This window comes from Schistocerca americana, chromosome 4 (assembly GCF_021461395.2).
Source record: "Schistocerca americana isolate TAMUIC-IGC-003095 chromosome 4, iqSchAmer2.1, whole genome shotgun sequence".
Classification (NCBI taxonomy): domain Eukaryota; kingdom Metazoa; phylum Arthropoda; class Insecta; order Orthoptera; family Acrididae; genus Schistocerca; species Schistocerca americana.
Window position 1 is genome coordinate 104,554,935 of NC_060122.1, and position 10,269 is coordinate 104,565,203.

At 39.6% G+C, this 10,269-nt stretch overlaps 1 pseudogene; it reads left to right on the plus strand.

Annotated features, from left to right (window-relative positions):
* The first annotated feature begins 5,091 nt into the window (after positions 1-5,091).
* Positions 5,092-5,208, plus strand: LOC124614489 (annotated as a pseudogene).
* Positions 5,209-10,269: the final 5,061 nt, after the last annotated feature.

The following is a 10,269-nucleotide window of genomic DNA, read 5'->3' on the forward strand; positions in this document are numbered from 1 at the left end:
TAAGGTCCAACAAAAAAGTTTCATGCACGAATGAAACGCAAAATTCCGAACTTTGATTTCCTGTTCTCTGATAAAGAACAGAAAAGAAAAAATCTAAAACATTAAACGGGCGTCCACAGGCAAAATTTCACAGAAAGGACAACTCCATGACGCTCATACGTAACACGAGTTCTTACACTCCGGTAAATACTACGTTGAGCCAAAGGTTAAAAATCCATTGCATTACATGTTAAAAAACAAGTATGAGTGTGCGAATAAAATTAAGGAGACAATCATACCAGTTGATTCCATCTCTGCGTCTGTAGATGTGGTGAATTTATATAGTAATGCTGCTCGCAAGACGTGGAAATAATTATGAACAACCTTACAAAGCAAGAAGGCTACAGGAGAAACAGGAGAACTAACGGAATTTATAGAACCGACATTATCGTGCAACTATTTCAATTTTATCGGCATCAAGAACTTACGACCGAAATTTTCCTTAATCATTTGAAACATTAATTTTCACGAAGAATTTTGCAACACACTGCAACATTGTCCATTACTACCGCTATATGGATGAAGCCATTTCATAATTAAAGGAGCTAAAAGCGATGTTAATGAGGTAGTGAAGAGAATGTTAGGTTTTCAGTTGAGCACGAAAATAAAGCAGCCTTCAATTATCTAGACACTATGTGATGCAAAGTCTTGGCAATCTGACGGACCCAAGATAGCGTATTTTCGACCTACAATTGTAGCTTATTGAAACTGCCGTAAAGCGAGCGAGCCCGGGTTCCCGGGTTCGATTCCCGGCGGGGTCAGGGATTTTCTCTGCCTCGTGATGACTGGGTGTTGTGTGATGTCCTTAGGTTAGTTAGGTCTAAGTAGTTCTAAGTTCTAGGGGACTGATGACCATAGATGTTAAGTCCCATAGTGCTCAGAGCCATTTGAACCATTTTGAAAGCGAGCGAGACAGGAGCTCAGAAATTGCTACTACTAGTACAAAAACAAGTTGCGGTAAGCAACAGAAGCCTAGTTTCAATACCAACAAAGTTGCTACAGAAAGTTAAAATGCAACAGCACGTAAAATCAACGTTATTCCATTGACATGTCAATATGAAGACAAGAAAATCGCGTACATGCCCATGAGTTATAAAGGAGGAGTATAAGAAATAATTGCTAGACTGTTTCGTAGTACCAGTTTCCGTACTGGGTTTAAGACTGATGACTTTCTTCTTCTGAGATTGAAGCACCACATGAATTACGAACAGATATACATCGAATATAGAGTTCAGTGTCAGAAAGTTTTTTCTGAAAGTATTTGTATGAAGTGTAGTCATTATGGAAGTGAAAGATGGACGATAAACAGTTCAGGCAAGAAGAGAATAGAAGCTTTTGAAATGTGGTTCAAAAATGGAATAGAAGCTTTTGAAATGTGGTTCAAAAATGGTTCAAATGGCTCTTAACATCTGAGGTCATCAGTCCCCTAGAACGTAGAACTACTTAAACCTAACTAAGGACATCACACTCATCCATGCCCGAGGCAGGATTCGAACCTGCGACCGTAGCGATCGCGCGGTTCCAGACTGAAGCGCCTAGAACCGCTCGGCCACACAGGCCGGCTTGAGATGTGGTGTTTCAGAAGAGTGCTGAAGATTACACAGCTTGATCACGTAATTAATGAGGAGTTGCTGAATAGAAATGGGGAGAAGTGGAGTTTGTGGCACAACTTGACTAGAAGAAGGGATCGGTTTGTAGGACACATCCTGAGGCATCAAGATATTACCAAATTAGTACTGGAGTGAAGAGTGGAGGGTAAATCGTAGAGGAGATCAAGAGACGAATACAATAAGCGGATTAAGTGGGATATAGGTTGCAGTAGTTACTCGGAGATGAAGAGGCTTGTATGGGATAGAGTAGCATGGAGAGCTGCATCAAACCAGTCTTTGGACTGAAGACCACAACAACAAGAATTTAATTTTATTTAATCATATATCTTTGCTTTTATAACTCACTATTTTATACCTTTTACAGTTTTAAACTTCAATTGTTCTACGGTTTTAACATTTCAACGTTAATTTAACTCCTCTCCTCTATCGTAACCCCCCCCCCCTCTCGTCCTCCATATTACCCTCTTTTCTACACTCCCATCTCCGTCCACCAGTTAACTATTTAAGCCATATCACAGTTGCACACCACAGTATTCCGATCTGTAGTTCCCATTTAGACATGACTAGTTCCTTACGCAACTGTACAGGTAGAACCAATATTTATTTACTGTTCTTATATTATAAAAATGTAGCCTATTACTTTATTTTTTAGCTCGTAAAAATGATTGACTTTGATCGGAACTAGTCGTAGCATAAAAAATTGTGCAACCGGCAGGAAAAGTAGTAATATAAAAATGCATATGTTGTCAGCTTCTACCATGTGCTTCGCAGCTACTACAGCAAATTTGATTCTGATGCTCAGGTCGTAAATATCACATTGCACCAACATAACGTATGGGCAAACGAATTCCAGAAATAGTAATACCGATTAATTTGACACCTGCTCTGAAAGATTACTCTTTATACAGTCATACAGAAATTGAGAATAGTGTGTATATAATTTAATAGGTAATTTCCTTGTTTTTGGATGTGTTAGGACGCGCATGTAATATTAGTAGCGTTTCGTTATGTGTGCACATCCTCATTAGAGACGCTGCGTTGCCCAGAGAGTGGTTAGGTCATCTTTGCTGTTAAGTGTTGATCGCGAGGGGAACAGATGGCGAGTTGTAGCAGGGATGTCGCGTCAGTGAGCTTGTACAGGAACGACGCAGAACATGGTGCTCTTGGGAATTATTTTATTGATCTGATGGAAGATATTATTATGACAAAAGGAATATTATGATTATGCATTAAATGAGATGGATTTACTAAGACAGGTACTATTTGGAGAAGAATGGGATTTAGGGCATGGAATGAACATATTTTACTTTATTGCAACATCATTTAGTTCGGCGTTCTTGGTTAAACTAAGACATCCAAATCAAGAATTTATTGCTACTTTCATAACTTTTTGTTACAGTCAGTGGATTTCAAAAGACGAAAGACTAATCATTAGTATGAGGACTTCTGTGTTGGAATAAACTTTCGTGTTGAGCTAGATTTGTGTATTTCACCAGCGTTGATCTTACGCAATTCTAATTTGTAATGAAAGATTTTCTTATTGCTTGCTAAGGTTTAAGTGGTGAAATTTTGTAAATGGAACACATTTTATTGAGCAGAATTGCTGTCTAGAGAGTAACTCAGATTTTCCTGTGTCATTATCTAGCTTCCATCACCTGATGAACTTTGTTTTTTGTGAGAGATAAAGTTTATAAGAGCCAAGTTCGCATTTCATATATTTAACAGATCACATTGCAGTAATGCGATTTTGTGTAGTTAGTAGCAGCTCAGAAATGGAGACCCTCTTTTTTTTCTTTTTTTAAGAGAGTAGTTATACGGCTTTTTCCGTTGTGGCACGGGTGAGCCAGATACAGGAGATACATGTTTTCGGTTTCACGGGTTCAATTAACGACGCTGGGTTTAATTATTCTCATTAAGGTTCAGACTCTATTATTTTTGTAACAGACAGTGTTGTTTCACACAGGGCATATTTCATTTACATTCTCGCAGCCAAATTTGCTTGTCATTCTCACAGTTTTAGTTCTTAACTGTAGATATGAGTTGAGCTTACGCAAATATTTCTTTCCCGAGAATGGAATTTTTTGATATGGAACAGCTAACATTCATAAAGGCGATACATTCAGAAAGAGGCAATCCAGAAGTAAAGCAAAGTTATGTACATTCACATAATCTTGTCTACCTTTTTTATTTATTAGGATAACTTTAAAAATTACTACTTAACAACAAACCTGTATTTATTGTAAATGTGTTATTGAAGATGCTAAAGAGATAATCTTCCTGCCGGTACCATCCCATGTGGGAACTCATGGTAATGAGGTGGAAGACCATCAATCAAGAAGGGAACTTCCGTGCAGCACGAAAACATTTTATCGTCTTACCAGTCTGAAAACCAGCTAACAAACGAACATTTTCGGCGAGAACGATAGAATACTGAGATAGCGATTTTTATTGTTACCTTAACCTGAGTGATATCGGTAGGCAGTATTGAAATGTATCGACAAATATTGTACACACTCGACATTGAGCAGGCAAGAATCCATGTAAAACATCGATATTTAAGATTTACCAGTGGTAGCGGTAGTGACGTATGGCAAAGAGTCTTACTGACGTAATTATGTACCAATAATTGTTATTAATACGAAATAATATTTTGTAGTTTGCATTTAAGTTAGTACATTAGGGAAAAGAAATTGACACAAATACTGTTTATGAACTATGAGAATACCACCAGTGAAAATATTATTTGTATACTTGTGCGAAAGAAAAAGGTAAATTATCAATTTGTTGAGGCAGTAAGGAAGGATAGAGCTATAAAAGACTGTGTGTGTGTAACTGACGATCTGAAATGAACAACTGAAGGCTGTAGCACGACCGAGTGATGAATAAGTAATACTCCAATACCAATACGATACGGAGAAATTTAACTGAAATACCGATGAAAGTGACTAACTTATTTTGTAAAGAAGACTACGAACTATGAGTTTTGTCGACAATTATTGTGCCTCTCTAAACTTCAAAAATGTGTCATAGACTGAAGTGGCAAACAATGACGGCACGAATGATGAAGAGTAATGAAGTTTAGTACTAATGTAAACCAAACAAATTATAACGTTCTAATTGGCTTCAATCCTACGAGATTGAACTGTTTAAGCAAAAACTGTTATTACCTTGATTGCGATTTAGTAATTAGCAGTAGTCTGCTTAACGTTCTATGTGAAAGCCTATCAACTTTGGTGAATCATTTACCAATTCAAAATAAACAATTACAGTTGTGAAATATCCACGAACATTTGTGTAAATCAAATGAATTTCCTTTTTTTACTACAATATGGCTAAGACAACAACTCTCTTCTTTTTTGGTACTACCTCCTTGTGCTCTATCAACTACAAATCATCTCAAATGTGATGCAGAATTATTTTTCTGTTTCCTTCCCGATATCATGCCAACTGCCTTGCCGCAGTGGTAACACCGGTTCCCGTCAGATCACCGAAGTTAAGCGCTGTCGTGCTGGGCTAGCACTTGGATGGGTGACCATCCGTTTGCCGAGCGCTGTTGGCAAGCGGGGTGCACACAGCCCTTGTGAGGTAAACTGAGGAACTACTTGACTGCGACGTAGTGGTTCCGTTCTCGTAAACTGACATACGGCCGGGAGAGCGGTGTACTGACCACATGACCCTCCATATCTGCATCCAGTGACACCTGTGGGTTGAGGATGACATGGCGGCCGGTCGGTACCGTTGGGCCTCCCAAGGCCTGTTTGGACAGAGTTTAGAGTTCCCAGTATCATGCATCAAATTTACAAACAGTAATATTTTCTAGAAAGCAGAGCAACAAAGAATCATCATTTTTTTATGCAGAGATTGAACCAGTGGGAATTGCGTGGAATTTTTTAGACAAACCGTACTTCTCCGTCCGTTTCGCATTTTAAATTATTTTGAGAAAATTTTATTTCGTTTAATATTTCTTATGCGTTTGTTGTTAATATGCTCACAAATTTTACACAGTTCTGATATTCACAAGGGCATTTGTATCATTTGTGTGCTATTTTATATTGTTGTATTTAACAGTATTGATTGTATAGGACGAAGAGATTTTAATTTTCATTTTTGTAAGGATGATTTTTAAAATCGTATAGGTATTATTTAACGTATGATAATCTAATAGTAAGTGGAAGCTGAACTGTTGACGAAAACAATCACTATTTATTAGAAGTTCGCGGTCTACACATTGTTCCAGCTGGGAGGGAATCCGTCACCCAATTGAGATTAGTGTTTAAATGAAACACTATAGTACAAACGCCACAATATACCATAATGCAGGGTGTAAATAAAACGTGGGAAGATACGTTACAAAGCATAGACGTTGTTTCAGGATCCTTAGGGGATGTGTAACTGTGTAAAGCAACACTACAGCAAGAAAATGGTTCAAATGGCTCTAAGCACTATAGGACATCTGAGGTCATCAGTCCCCTAGACTTAGAACTACTTAAACCTAACTAACATAAGGACATTACACACATCCATGCGCGATGCAGGATTCGAACCTGCGACCGTTGCAGCAGCGCGGTTCCGGGCTGAAGCGCCTAGAACCGCAAGGCTACAGCGGCCGGCTACACTACAGCAGTATCAGCCACTTCAGGCTATTTCTGTATGGTGTTCTTACTGAAAATTAGATATAGTACGAATCTACGAAACTGATGGGTCACTATTCGCACCAAACTGAAATGTATACATCGTGCATCTATGAAGCTTATAATAAGGACGACACTCTTCTGAACTAGTGAGCAGTTCTATCTTGTGAAAAACTAGAACAGTTGAAAAACCTGGGAGCAATTTTAGAGCACTAAATAAATAAACAATAGAAATACTTTTCCAGGCTAGAAGTGAACTCTGCTAGGAAAGTCCCCCCTAAAAATTGTGTGATGACATTAACTTTTTAGCTTTCTGCCGACCACATCGTTGTTAACTGTAGACACTGATTCTGCATCCCGGTTCTAAAATACCTCATCATTTCCTTGATACCAGAGCGGAACGAGCTTCCCCAGAGGTCAACGTCAGGTCATTGTTCGGCCACTGCCATTCACATAGCAGACCCCCAGGGGTAGCTAAACTAACGTAGGTAACAGGATCGCCCTTGTCTAACTTCAAAGCCTTTGCAGGGTCAAGTTTGCCTCCCGGAGTGCGATGCGCTCCGATAACAAGGGCGTACAGCACTGCCTGCGGTTCAGAAAGTGGCTAGGCTAGAGAACTTTGGTCCAGTTCACTTTCAGTGTTTCATGCAGAGCCAAGACAAAATGCCTGTAACGGTATAGCCATTGCCGTTGTTACAGCAATTCATTTCAGTACTCTCTCTGTTATACCTTATTACGTTGACTACTACAATGAGGTACACTGAAGCGCCAAAGAAACTGGTGTAGGCTTGAGTATTCAAATTCAGAGATATGTAAACAGGAAGAACACGGCGTTGCGGTCGGCAACGCCTATATAAGACAAGTGTCTGGCGCAGTTGATAGATCGGTTACTACTGCTTCAATGGCAGGTTATCAAGATTTAAGTCAGTCTGAACGTGGTTTTATAGTCGGCTGAGGTAGCGATGAAGCGGGGTTTTTCCCTTACGACCATTTCACCAGTTTAACGTGAATATCAGGAATCCGGCAAAACTGCAAATCTCCTACATCGCTGCAGCCGGAAAAAAATCCTGCAAGAACGGGACCAACGACGACTGAAGAGAATCGTTCAACGTGACAGAAGTGCCACCCTTCCGTAAACTGCTGCAGATTTCAGTGTTGAGCCATCAACAAGTGTCAGCGCGCGAACCATTCAACGAAACATCAACGATGTGGGCTTTCGGAGCCGAAGACCCACTCGTGTACCCTTGATCTACATCTACATGGATACTCTGCAAATCACATTTAAGTGCCTGGCAGAGAGTTCATCGAACCACCTTCACAATTCTCTGTTATTCCAATCTCGTATAGCGCGCGGAAAGAACGAACAACTATATCTTACCGTACGAGCTCTGTTTTCCCTTATTATATCGTGGTGATCGTTTCTCCCTATGTAGGTTGGTGTCAAAAAAATATTTACGCGTTCGGAGGAGAAAGTTGGTGATTGGAATATCGTGAGAAGATTCCATCCAAACGAAAAAAGCCTTTATATTAATGATGTCCAGCCCAAATCCTGTATCTTTTCTGTGACGCTCTCTCTCATATTTCGCGATAATACAAAACGTGCTGCCCTTTTTTTGAACTTTTTCGATGTACTCCGTCAGTCCTATCTGGTAAGGATCCCACACCGCGCAGCAGTATTCTAAAAGAGTAGTGTAGGCAGTCTCCTTAGTAGATCTGTTACAGTGGTTGCAAAAATACATTGTTTCTTACGTAGGCTTACGTAAAGTATTTTAGTTTTGCGGCTTAAATTTACGGTGGTTGCAAAAATACAGCGTTTCTTACGTAGACTTACGTAAAGTATTTTAGTTTTGTGGCTTAAATTTATTTACACATAAAAAGAAACGTTTCAGAGTCTTGCCTCCGTGGCCGTCTTCCCGCTGTGTCACGCTAAGTAGCAACTCAATGTGTATTTTTTCATTGCAATGTTATGAGCAGGATTCGTTAGTTGATGAAAATTCCCAAGTGCCACAGGACGAGGCCCAGTGAAATACATGTTCAATTTCAGGTGTATTTATTTATTTCTATACGACCGGTTTTCTCTACAACTTCATACTCTATTGACTAGTTCTGGCTCTTATCAATTTCCTCTATCGTCAGGTCAGGTCTAATACACGTTTCTTGTAGCAAGCAGAACCGTTCCTGAAGTCGAGATCCTTTCGATCTAAGAACCTTAAGATGGCTATTATACTCCAACACTAACTAAAGTGAGGTTTGGAAGTCTAGTTTCTGTAACCTTACTGTGTTCCATCAAAACGCGGCCCCAGTTACATCAATTTTGATTACTATCTCCAGAATGTATACCGCAGGTTCGCTGAATTCGTTCTAAGTGACCAAAATGGTTCAGTCTGAATTCCCCAAATGCATTTTAGCAAATACGATGTTCGTTTTTCTTATTATGTTAAGCTAAGAGGTACATATCTGAAAGGAGAAGCTTTCCTTTCATAATAAGCTTTCCTCGCACCACGTTGCATACCACCAGAAAGTTGCTTTTAATATCCACTGAGCCATATTTTTTTCCTATTTCAATCATTGTTTGCCCTAAGTTGAGAAAGTCTATTACTGCAAAATGACTTGAAGTCCGTAACACACATTTCTACACACTTGTGAGCCACTTATAAGAGGAGGCCGCAACGTTAGGATCACAGATTTGCTTCAGACGTTGTACACCTTTAGTACACCATTAGAACAATATAATGTGGAAGTAGTGAGGTGCACTAGGAAATCGCGAGAGAAGTTTTACGCGACTATTTCGTAACTGATGTATTTGTGCGCAGATACTGGCCGTAAAAAGTCATTGTTGTCAAGTGGTTAGCGTTCCCGTGCTGGGAGAGGGTCGTAAACGCTTATCTTTAAATCAATATTTTTTTCGTCACTGGTCACATTATTTCATTTCTATGACGTTTGAGATATAACATAGTGAAACAACCCAAGTGCATTTTCATGAAGTTGGAGTGAATTTCATATGTTATTTGACTATTTACTAATTAAATTTTCAAGGTAGAGGGACAGGCTTGGAAAGCCCAAGTCAAACACCGATAAATAATCATCCGAATGGCGTTATTAACAGTCAGCAATGTAGTAAGTCACAATGTGCCAGACCACAAGGGCAGCGTACGATTGCTCGTCTGATGTGCCCTCCGCATCACACGATGCAGGATCGTATTTGTCATGCAGACATGGAAATCATAAACTGAAACTTCAGACAAATACACGTGGCCTTTTTCCCGTTACATTACCTCTAAAATGTCATATAAATTAAATAATAAACCAGTGATGGAACAAGTACGCTAATAATTAAGTTTTAGAGGGAGTCGAACCTTCGTCTCATAGAAACTTGTCCTACAAAGCTCGGACGCTAATACTTAACCACCGCTTACCCTAACATCCGGCAACTACGCACAGATACATAAGCCTCATAATAGACGCGCAAAAGTTTTCTCGCGATTTTCTCGGAATTTCCAGAGTAGTGCACCTTACTATTAGCACATTCTATTGTTTTAATGGCCTACTAGACGTGTACAAAGTTTGAAATAAATCTGTGATCCCAACGTCGTGACTTCCCCGTGTTAGTCTTTGTCCTCTTTCAAGATATTTATGGAGTCAGGAAGCTATACGTCAACTTTACAAACATATCGTAACATACTGCTGGTCACATTTACAAAAATGTCGTACTGTACTCGAGAATACCGAGCGAATGTTTAGTAACTTTTTACATAATTTGCATTGCGAGACTCTTACCGATTTATTCGAACCTGTCTCGAAAACACACAGCAACTTTTTCTCTACAGGACTTCTGCTCTGTTTCGTGACTCGTATATATTTCTCAGTTCTTAATTGCTCCTGAATCTGCTTTGGTTTATGTGAGGGTTGGGTTCTGGGGCCAGAGGCCGCCACGTTGAATTCCCGACGTCTGGTGCCTCTGGCGCTCCGGGATCGGTAGAGCAGGACCA